Source organism: Camelina sativa, chromosome 9 (assembly GCF_030686135.1).
Source record: "Camelina sativa cultivar CO46 ecotype springtype chromosome 9, ASM3068613v1".
Classification (NCBI taxonomy): Eukaryota; Viridiplantae; Streptophyta; class Magnoliopsida; order Brassicales; family Brassicaceae; genus Camelina; species Camelina sativa.
The window spans coordinates 17,272,465-17,282,647 of NC_141888.1; the positions used below are offsets into that span (position 1 = coordinate 17,272,465).

A 10,183-nucleotide genomic window follows, 5' to 3' on the forward strand; every position below is an offset into this window, starting at 1 on the left:
ATGGGATAATACCTCCTGCTGTCCACAACACAACCTTCACAATCAAGAGTAGTCTGATCTCAATGGTTCAGAGCAACAAATTTCATGGACTGCCTACTGAAGACCCCCTTGCAGATCTTGATGAGTTTGATAGGCTCTGTAGCCTCACCAATATAAATGGAGTTAGTGAGGATGCATTGAAGCTGAGATTGTTTCTTTTTCTCTAGGAGATAAAGCCCATAAGTGGGAGAAGACTCTACCTTCTGGAAAAATTACCTCTTGGAATGATTGTAAGAAGGTCTTCCTTGCAAAGTTCATCTCTAGTTCAAGGACTGCACGTTTGTGGAACGAAATTTCAGGATTTCTCTAACAGAATGGCGAGTCTTTCAGTGAAGCATGGGAGCGCTTCAAAGGCTACCAGAGACAATGCCCACACCATGGATTTAACAATGCATCTTTGTTGAGTACTTTGTATAGAGGTGTTATTCCCAGTATCAGAATACTTCTAGACACAACCTCCAACGAAAGTTTCATGAATAGAGATGTCGCTGAAGGTTGGGAATTTGTAGAGAATTTTGCTCACTGCAATAGAAATTACAGTGAGAAATATGATCCCAACTTAAAACCTTGAAACCTTGTGTCTTTTGAAAGCTTCCTCCACTTGCTTGAACATTGAATCATCTCTATATTATTGGACTTAACCTGAACTTAAATTGTCTTGCTTATGGAATTTGAATACTTGCTCATGGTAACTCTAAACTCGGGTTAGCACTCCATTTTTACCAATCTTTTCGTTTAACCTGATTTGTTTTTCCCTACCCTTGAACCCAAATCTTTCTTGCAAACCTTGTTGTGAATTTCTGAGTGAGACCTTTTCATTATGCTATAGGTTGTGAAACCTTGAGAGTATTGAGAACGACAAAGAAATGGCTCTTGATTTAGCTAAGTTAGAATCATTTGGACTAGCTAATAAAATCGGTTTTCAAAGATAGGTGGTTAGCATGATTATTTAGGGTTGGGTTGAGGAATAAAATAGAAACTAAAGAAGAAAATCCCTAAGGTTCAATTTAATTAGCTCTAAGTCTCTAAGTAAAAAAAAAAAAGAGAAAAGTCTTGCTTTAGCCTCCTAGAAAAGAGAAGAAAAAAAAGAGAGAAAACAAAAGAATAGGAGTATAGCAAAGAAAAGAAAAAAAAATTGTTGTAAAAGAGAGCTAGCTGTTCAAAATTAAAATATTAGGGATTGTAAAAAAAAAGAGTTAAAATCAAGGGTGTGGGTAGTTTTACTCTAGGGCGTTGGACATAAAGAAAGGAAATGATAAAATGGTAGATTATCAAGAGTTAAGCTTTGTCTGCCCTAATTGTTCTCAATCTTAGATAGTTTTCACAACTGTCTAGCATTCCTTCTTTTGAGAGTAAGCAACCCAAAGATATTGTTTGAAACCCACCTACCAAAAATCCTTACCCTTGAAACCGATTGAGCTTGATTCACTTCCCATTTGCAAGAATTCGCCAAACACTTAAATGAATGTGAAAGATATGTTCTTTGGAATTGCAAGTCTTTACTTTTAGTTGGAGGTTGAACTAAATCGATGCATGGTAATAAGCATAGAAAAATATTTGTAAGTATGTTGATTGATCTTAGCACCATTAAACTATCTTTAAGGACTATAGCTTGAATCCTTCGCTTAGCACAAGAAGATTATGAGTCCCCATTTTTAAAACTCATCCTCCTACTTCTTTGCTAGAGGACTAGCAAAATTTAAGTTTGGGGGTCTGATAACTCTCTAATTTACATGTTTTAAGCATCCTTTTTTGTCCATATTTTGCATTGTATATACCCTTACCTTAGCATTTTTAGGTCATTAACTGTAGGAATTCGCATTTAGGCCATTTAGGGTGTTGCATTCTTGCATTTTCATATTTTGGATGAAAACATGTGCTTTAGAGCCTAAAATGGGGGAGAAACAAGGTCAAATCCGAGCATGTACCCGAAGGAGCTATTGGGCAGGAAGAACAGTCCGAACCCCAACCCGATCGAATAGGATCCAAGAGAAGGAAGAACAACCCGAAGACCTACCCGAGGAGTAACCCGACCTCATCCTCGTGCACCTCATCGAGCAGACCATCGGGCAGGACTGGGAAGCTAGGTCAAAGGGGTTTCCATATATAAATCCTCCTCTTCTTCCTCTCGCCCTAGCACGCTGCAAACACTCAAACCAGAGGGCGAGAGCTTCTGAGAGAGATCCTAAGCGACTCAAACACTTTTTCTCTACTTTGTTAGGATTTATTTTACATCTTTTTGCTATCCTTTTAGATTTCTACTCAGTACTCTTCACTTCTATTTTATTTTGAATACAGTGCAATTTTTGTTTATCTATGCTTTTATGTTTTCTGCAATGAAATCTGAGTAGTGAAACAAATTTTCTAAGGATGGGATAGACAATTAGGTATTCTTGATCGGTTAGGATGTGTTAGCTTGGTTGTTTATGTTTTATAAATTCCTTTCTAGATTGGTGTTCTTAATGCTATCAACAGACTGAGAGGTTGAGATTAGATCTAGGGTGTTTTACCATCGAGATATGTAGATGAATGCTTGAATCAATCAATTCTAGAGATTTACACACTTAGCCTAAGAGATTAGATGTGTAAGGAGTTTATTGACAATAATGAATCGGTTTGTATTGCCTGCTTAGTCATGTTTCTCCAACGAGAGTTGGGTAGGGAAGTGATCAAGTGTGATTGTTTTTATCACGAGAGTGTTTTAACAAGATTTTCAGATTCATTGTCTAAGAAATATTTGCTTGAGGCATGTAAGACTTCCATACTGGTCAGGAACACTTAGGAGTCGATTACTCCATCCTTAGGAGTTTTCGCATCTTGATTGTTTACATCTTGTTCATTTGATTTCTTTTATTTATTTTAGGATTGTTAGATTAAAACCATTTTTTGTTTGGCTTGACTTGCTTAGTTCTGATCATATCTCGTCTGCTAGTATAACAACCATTTAGATTGATAACCCTTTGTACTACAACTGCATAGGGAATTGATACCTTGGATGAAAATCCTGTTATCAATACCACAAAGGCAATCAACCAGACAACCAAATCCTCAGCGTTGTTACCCCCAAGTAAACAACCAGACACACACAAAGCCGCATCGTCATGCGGTTTGGGCTAGTAGCTAGCTAGACACCGAAGGTTGTCCTGCCATGAGATCCCTCTGGATTAGCTCACCTGACAAACTCACCACACTGATGGGAACAGAGATTGACTTCTAGCTAAGAACTGAGACGTTGACTCAAGCACTAGCTAAAACATGTAGTCAATTCTAAGTCTATCAACACAAAGAATAAGCACATACTAAACACACAAAGCAAGCAAGAAAACAAGCACGCAAGGAAGTAGTCAATTAAGCAAGCAGTCAACAACCAATCAAACACACAATCACACAAAAACTTAAGAAGCAAGCAAAATACTCATGCGACTTAAGTTAACTACTCATGCATGCAATCCTAACATGCACCCAACCCCAAAATAAAGTTTTAGGTTAATTATCCACATTTTAGTTAATTATTATTTCCACTTTCACACATGCATGCGGCTCTTTCCTTCATGGAGATTCTCGCATGACTTACAAAAAAATATCTCCCAATGAACCGATCTCACATCAAGTCCATGGAAATATTTTTCTCAAGTTTTGGGGCCCTCATGCGGCTCTTTCCGTCCTGGAGATTCTTGCATGGCCTCACCAAAATTTTCCTCTCATGAATTTATTTCACATCCAGTCTACGATGGATTAACCACCTCAACCACTCATGCAAAAATTTAAATAATCCCCTATATATTAAAAGAGAAGCATTCTTGAAAAATTGTTGATGTGTCGTCGCCAAAAAGCTCGAAACAAATTTTAGCAAATAACCCTCCTTAATTATACTAATTACATCTCTGCCACTATAGATTTAAATTAAAATTCATTATATAAATTAAAACTATTTGTAGCCATTTAATTTGAAACTTTATTACTATTCTTTAAAAACACAACAAATTATTTTTTAAAATTGATAATTATTAAAATAAATTCCATACAAATTTATCCACTACATTAGAATTCTTTTCTACATTCAAATATTTCACGGGTAAAAAATATTTTTACACAAAATATTTACAAATTTGAATAATAATAAAAAGTAGTTACATATTTTGTTTTCTACAAACGAATCTTAAATCTCAAATAATAATTTTACTCATAATAAATTTATTTGAATCGATTTATCCGCACTATGTGCAGGTTGTTTACCTAGTTAAGTTTTAAACATGCATGACTCTTTCTTAACCCCAAAATTAAGTAAGAAAATTCTTACTAATTTTTCCATCGATCCCCTTGATCGAGAAAAAATTATAAATCAACATGCAAGGCGTTTCACACTTGCAGTTGATTTTTATAAATTAATTCTCACCTTCAAAAATTCTCAAAATCCCAAAAAATAAGCATGCACGGCATTTCACACTTGCAGCTAATTTTTAAAAATGCTATTCTTCCCCAATAATGCATATAACCATTCAAATCTAGCATGCAAGGCATTTCACACTTGCAGCCAGTTTGAGAAAAATGCAAATCTATCCCAAGATTGCATAAAAACCCAAAAATCCTTCTTGTCTCACTACAAGAAAATAAGTTCATTGAGACGTATTTTTGAGATAAAAAATTTCCGTTACAAATTTGTGACACTTTAAATACGATATTATCTAAGTTTATTTGTAACAAATTCATAGTATTTTCGTCACTATATTGTGACTAAATATTTCGTCTTAATAAAATTATTTTATTGTAGTGTCTACATGCAATCATGTAGATCTACATGCAACAAGGAACAACAACTACTCAACAAGGCCAATGCAAGAGCTAGAAAGCTAATGCACCTCCGCAAGATTCCCAACTTGCTCTCAACAAAAAATCACCAACACAACCAACCAAATCCTCAACTCTCAACACAAACTAATCCTCAACTCACCTTAGCTTTGAAGATCTTGGCCGATTTGGACTTCACCACACCACGCCGATCTGACAGTACCTCCGCTTGCTCTTTAGCTTCTACCTTCCTCTAGATCTCCTTATTCTTCCTTCTCCTTGGTCGAAATCAAGAGATTTTCTTTTCAAAAGTTTGAGAGAAAAATTGGCAAGATTTTGGTGTCTTAGAGAGGTTTTGGTCGCAAATGAGAGAGTGAGGGGGTATTTATAGCCCTCTCTCTTGTTCTCTCGGCTGGGCAGGTGGCGTCTCTCGCTTGACAATTGTCAAGCAATTTGCATATATTTCATCCATACTCTCAATCACGCGCGCGTGATCTCACTCACTAGCGGAGACCACTTAATCGCATGACACATGGCGTTGTGCTCCCATGCAGAGACACCTTTCCACTTCCTCGTCCATCCGCGTCTCTCTTGCGTCCCAAGCTTCCGCGCTTGTCCGTAATTCAAAGTTTATGCGTATGCGGCTTAATTTTCCTCGTCATTCCTTGGTCCTTCCGACCGTGACTACCGCTTCTCTCGTCCAACTCCGGACCTCTCGTCCGTTTAATCGGTTTCTCTCGTCCGTCTTCGGACCTCTTGTCCACGATGTTGACTTCTCTCGGCCATCTTCGGTCTTCTTGTCTGTGACATCAACTTCTCTCATCCATCCCCATACCTTCCATACCTCCCGTACGTTCCATCCATGGTCCCGCGGTACTTCGACCGTCTGGCTGGTACGCGGCCATTCCGTTCCCATTGTCCTTTTACGTCCCCTTGACCCTTTTTCCACGGCCATCTTTTTCTTAGACTATCTTTTGGACTTCCACCATCGTTCTCGATCATCCATTGTCCAATTCACCAGATGTCCTAACGGTTCACGTCTGTTCGTCGGTCTTGGACCATTCCGAAACTTAGTAACCTCTTTTGCAAGTCACTCGTTTGTTCTTCGAGATTTTCTTTCCTCCGTGTTTCGGAGGTATCTCCACGTCCTTTGGACACATCTTCTCCGTCCGGTCCGTACTTCTTGATACGGGTCATTAGACTGAGGGTATAATTGGTATATTGACTTCCGGTGACGATCCGAAGGTGCGCTGTAGGGTGATAGCCCGAGAGCGAGATTAGACTTCCTGATACCGTAGCTTGAGGGCTGAGGCCCGATATCGAGCCGGTAAGACTCGAAGGCTGAGGCCTGAGAGCGCAGGGAGATGCATGAGTTGAGAGCAGATAATGTCAGAGATGCGGGTTATTGGCCAGACTGAGTCCTCAGAATGTGCGGGCCATAGTGTCGGCTGCACGGGAGATCCTTGGCTGTTTGTTTAGTGCTAGATTCGAAGACGAATCTATGCTGGTGGGGGAGAATTGTAACACCCGCGATCTAAATTTTGGGAATTTGGTGAGGGTGTCGATTGACACCAGCTTGGTGTCGGTGGACACCATTTGCGAATATGGTACCGGTTCGATTCTAATTCTCCGGTTTGGATGTTTGGTTTTGGGAAAGCCCTAAACTCATTTTAATTGGGAAAGAGTCGACTTCAGCTTCTTTCTGAGCCGTTTCTCGTTCCAGAGAGAAAAGCTGTCAGTGAGTTCTTGTGAGTTTCCTTGGTTGTTCTTGAGAGATATGTGCTTGGAGAGTGAGATCTGAGGCTAAGGACCTGGAAGGAGCTTGCAGTGGAGGTTTCTGGTCTTGGGTTGGTCGATTTCCTCATTGATTGGCAAAGGTGAGTGCGTGACTCTGTGTGGTGTGTGGTTGTTTATGTTGGTTGTTTGTGAGTTTTTGTAGCTCCTGAGGCTTGGATTCGTTCGTGGGATCGTGGGGAACGGAAAGGAGAAGCTTGGAGGCGAGATTCGGAGTTTCTGTTTGAAGGGAATCGATGATCGGCATCGGTGTCGATAAACACCAACGCGAGGATGACTCGGAGACCTGGCGAGTGTCGGTCGACAACATGTGGAGGTGTTGACAACACCATATGACCACTGTACACCTCCTGGTGTCGGTTGACACCCTTCAACAGTGACCGGCTTATGTCTTGTTGCTTTGTGCATGTTCCTGGTTTGTTTTATTGTTGTTTGTGGCATGGGGGATCTTATTGCTTGTGTGTATAGCCCAGTAGATGGAAGGATTGCCTCACTAAGTATTTCTGATAATACTTACACCTCTCTTTTGTGTTGTTGCGCAGGTAAATACAAAGTGTGATTATGGAATCAAGGCTATGAAGAAGAGGATGTTCTATAGGCTCGGTTGTTTGCTCTGTGTCTTTGCTAGGATGCTAAAGTGGAATTTAGTGGTCTAGAACGGATGTTAGGATTGCTGGTTTATTATTGACTTATGTTCTGGATCATTGTTGGAATTGATTTGATGTTATTTCTTTAATTATTATTGGTTATTAGACTTATGAATGTTATCCGCTGTTGTTATTGATTGGGGTAAGTTGCTAGTGAGTATGAGATCACTAGCTTCTAGGATATATATTAAAAAAAACGGGTCGTGTTGGTGGTTAGGGAATGCCAAAGCAGAACAACATTGTGAGAGTGAGCCCATTTTGTTGTTATTTAATCAGATTATTGGGTTTGGTAGGCCTTTTACTTGTGGCTGATAGACCACCCTTGACTTTTTTTAAGTACCTATGGGTAGAAAAACATAATGAAACTCATATTTTACAAAGCATTAAAATTAAATATATATATATATATATATATTTATATATAACATCTTACTTTACTTTCTTAATGTTAAATCAGAAATATATAATTGTTTTTAAGACATACAAATATAACCAAAACATGATTAAATTTATGATGAAGAAAATTCAACCGAACAAGTGAAGTAAGTGCCACTTTCTTTTGTAAGCCTTACACGCACACGCTAATAGATTTAATAAATCTATTATCTTCCTTCTTCGTCTTCTTCTTCAATCTGATATGATCATCTCGTTTGGCTATCGTTTTTTGACGAAACTCCATTTAACTTTAAAACGATCATTGCAGCAATCCAGCTGTTACATCGCTTCCCAACAAAACATCTCAAGGAGATGACATCTTTCTTGGATATAGCTAATACCCATAATTGCTCTGCATCTCCGATCCTCCGCACCGATTCTTCTCTTTATTTATAATAATAACTAAAATTTAACCCATGGTAATTATTTTTTTATACAATCATACTAAATCAACTTAATATGACATGTCTTATATTATAATATTGATGATATACTTAAATAGTAATTTATTTTTGTTGTATCATTGGGTTAATGATATTTTAAATTTAGATTATTGTTGATTCAAACATGTCTTGCCATAACTTTGAATGACATCTGATTTTGTACCAGTTTTTAGTTTTTGATTCTATAAAATCTACTTTATCAGCCACTAGAGATAATAAAATATAAAAAAGTAGATCTACCGAAAATTAGCAAAACCATAGTTTAGAAGATTTTGGCAATTCTTTCATAAAATCCAAAAACAATATTTTGTGGGGTTTTCAACAAATATTAAATGACCTTTTTTTTTTCTTTTTAGTTTTTTCAACAAAAATTTACCATCAATTTTACTATTTTTCCAACATAAAAAAAAACTAAAGTTCTAATAAATTATTATTTCTAAAAAAATAATTATATATAAAAACAAAAAAAACTAACCAAGTTACTATTCAAGATTTTGCAAAACCTAAAATCTACACCAAAAATTCAAAACAAAAAAACCAAAAACCAAAATCCAAAAGCTAAAAACCAAAAACTAAAAACCAGTTAAAACTGCAAAAAAATGGCCTTAGTCAATGTGGGACTTTAAACACACATTTCTCAGGTAATTGACTATTAATATTAACATATTTAAAAACTTGAATCACAACATATGGCGAAAATGTTATATTTTTATTAACTTTATATATTATATAATTATTCAAGACAATTTAAAAAGAAACAAAAAATGATACGAGAATCATAATTTTGTGAAATATTCTATAAATATTTCTAAGCTTATAATTAATTACAAAATTTTATAATTTATTTTGGTTAAATGATTAGTAAAGAATTAATTGTAAGAGATATTTGAATCCATGGATACTTCTTTATTTCATACTAGGTTGAGTCTCATGCGTTGCACAAAATTGTTATATTAGTTTTTTTTTTGGTTTAAAGGCATTACGGTTTGGTTAATATTTTTTCAATTTTTTCAATTTTTTCGAGAGACTTTACAATGTGAAGAGCCTACCAACAAAATTTATTTGTATAGAAAGATTTTTTTTTTTGGTTAAAAGTCATTAGGACTTTGGAATTATTTTATTTGTATTCATTAACCATATAGTTAATTTTAAATGATTAGCTTATCATTTTCTAAATTATGAACAATTTTAAAACCCTTTAATAGTTTAAATACTATTATATTATTGATGTTTTTTATTGTATTTTAAATTTTATTACAGTTTATACTATTTGTATTCTACAATTATGACATATTATTTTGGAATTTACGTTCTACATTCATTCTAAAACTAATTAATACATTCAAAAATTTGAAATATGATCATTTTTCTGTTAAACATTGAATCATATTATTATTACTAAAAACCCCATAGTATTGTTTTATATAGTCTTTCAAAATTTCATTGATTTACATAATTTTTGTTTATTTAGTTACTAAAGATTTTAAACATTTTAAATTGAATACTTTAATATATAAAAATAACAAGATAACATAGATTTAGACAGGTGTCAGCCTCTCAGTTGCTTACGTGGCAGTCACTGAAAGAAAGTTTTAGGGTGGCTCACTACTTTATTACAGTATATAAAATTTATCTTTAGAGCATGGCCAATCCTCATTTGAGTGTCTCTAACTTTTAATAATATTAAAAATAATACTTAGAGCTTCACACCCTTGTTTTTATTTTTTCTCCTCCCATTAGTCATCCCTAAGTGTCTTATAATTTTTATTAAAAATGGGAAAATATTGCATTTTATTGTGTTGTCAAATGAAACTAATGTCTTTGAACTGAACTAAAACTTCATAGATGTTAAGCAACTTAACAAACCGTTTTCTGTAGTTGAGGTGGAGCCTTAACTTGCGTTGCAACAAATCTTTTATCATTCTTAAACGGCAAAGACTCTGTAATATGACAAACACAAGTAGAAACAACACAAAATCATGTAGACATGGAACAAAACAAAACAAAAAAAACAGTCGTTTCACACCCAATGATGAA

At 35.7% G+C, this 10,183-nt stretch overlaps 1 non-coding gene across 1 annotated transcript; it reads right to left on the reverse strand.

Annotated features, from left to right (window-relative positions):
• Positions 1–316: 316 nt before the first annotated feature.
• On the reverse strand, positions 317–423 carry LOC147938222 (small nucleolar RNA R71). Its single transcript, XR_015567621.1, has one exon. It is a non-coding gene; the product is annotated as a small nucleolar RNA R71 (small nucleolar RNA).
• Positions 424–10,183: the final 9,760 nt, after the last annotated feature.